The 1,831-nt window shown below is 44.8% G+C and overlaps 1 pseudogene; it reads left to right on the top strand.

The window, feature by feature from the left end:
* On the top strand, positions 1–1,585 carry Ccdc50-ps (Ccdc50 retrotransposed pseudogene; annotated as a pseudogene).

Below are 1,831 nucleotides of genomic sequence, written 5' to 3'. Positions count from 1 at the left end.
GGACTCCGGTGCATTTCCGGCCCGGGAGAGTCCGGCGTCCACCCAGGCCAGCCTGCGGGGTGGGCGTGCGCTGAGATCTCCACGCGCCCAAGGCCCAGTGACTGCCATGGCCGACGTGAGTATAGATCAGTCCAAGATGCCGGGCGTGAAGGAAGTGTGTAGAGATTTTGCCGTCCTGGAGGACCACACCCTGGCCCATAGCCTGCAGGAACAGGAGATTGAGCATCATTTGGCATCCAACATTCAGCGGAACCGTCTGGTACAACATGATCTACAGGTTGCTAAGCAGCTCCAAGAGGAAGACCTCACAGCCCAAACTCAGCTCCAGAAGCGCTACAAAGCCCTTGAACAACATGATTGTGAAATTGCTCAGGAAATCCAGGAGAAGCTAACCATTGAGGCTGAGAGACGACGCATTCAGGAAAAGAAGGATGAGGACATAGCACGTCTTTTGCAAGAGAAGGAACTATAGGAGGAGAAAAGGAGGAAGAAACACACTCCAGAGTTTTCTGGGGGCAGTGCTTTTGGAGATAACTACTATTATGAGGATGGAGGAATGAAACCAAGAGGAATAAAAGAAGCTGTCTCTACTCCAGCACAAGCGAGCTACAGAGACCAGGAATGGTATGATGCTGAAATTGCCCGGAAATTGCAAGAGGAAGAACTTTTGGCTACTCATGTGGACATGAGAGCAGCTCAGGTTGCCCAGGATGAGGAAATTGCTCGACTTCTAATGGCTGAAGGAAAAAAAAAAAAAAAAAAAAAAAAAAAAAAGCTTACAAGAAAGCCAAAGAGCGAGAAAAGACATCTTTGGACAAAAGGAAACATGACCCTGAGTGCAAGTCAAAAGCAAAGTCAGGCCACTCAAAGTCAAAAGAGGGTGATGAAACACACCGTTCCAAGATTGACAGGCCATCAAGACCACCGCCATCTACCATGATGGGCCTTGAGGACACGGACCCCAACCGTTTTACAAACCAGCACAGTACAACACGGCATTTTCCAAAGTCAGAGTCCTCACAGAAAGGCTTCCATAATAAGCAGTAAAATAAAACAAACAAAGAGGGATCTGCCTCGAAAATGGACTTCTTATAGCACATATTACTTCTTATAGCACATATTACTGAAAGATACAACATGCATTCCATGTTGGCCGTTGTCCTTCTGTGTGCCATTGCTGGGAGTTACTCTCAAGTGTTTTCTTAACTAAAAAAGTACTTCACTTCATTTTAAAATTTTGGTAATTTTGGTCACTTTGGCAGTGTAAGAAATGTAGCATCTGAATATTGGCCATCTCTTCTGTGGATATATTTCCTGGGATGTAATAATTCAATAAAATGACAGTTGCTAGTCATAGGATATTGGCATTTAGGGAACTGAGGTTTTTTTTTTTTTTTTTTGCAATTAGAAGTGCACAGGGATTCATTATGAAGTCAAGCATAGTGTTTCGAGGGATGAGGTGTAGGAAAGCGTATGGAGCAGCTGCTTTGCTGTTTATTATGATAGTTTGAAAGATACAGCCTTTGTTTTTTTATCCTTTTCAGAAAAAGTAAAACCACAACAATAAAGTACAGGAAAACACACACACACACACACACAAAAGACATGCAACAGTGGCATAGCATGTATTTGAATTCTGTGCAGAGATGCATTTCTTGTAGAGGGGGGAAAAACCCAGTGGAGTGGGACATGGTACCTATGCTGCTACAGGAAGCTACAAAGGTCAGGCAGGACCTGTGAGAAGCTCCCCATACATGGCAGGGTCAGGTTTACAGGTGGGGCATCTCTGGTAATCGAGGAGAAAATAGCCAAGAAGGGACAAGGGCTTGTC

The sequence above is a fragment of the Mus musculus genome, chromosome 4 (assembly GCF_000001635.26).
Source record: "Mus musculus strain C57BL/6J chromosome 4, GRCm38.p6 C57BL/6J".
NCBI classification, from domain to species: Eukaryota; Metazoa; Chordata; class Mammalia; order Rodentia; family Muridae; genus Mus; species Mus musculus.
Note: the sequence above shows the minus strand (reverse complement) of the source record. Positions and strands in the feature narration are given on the sequence as shown.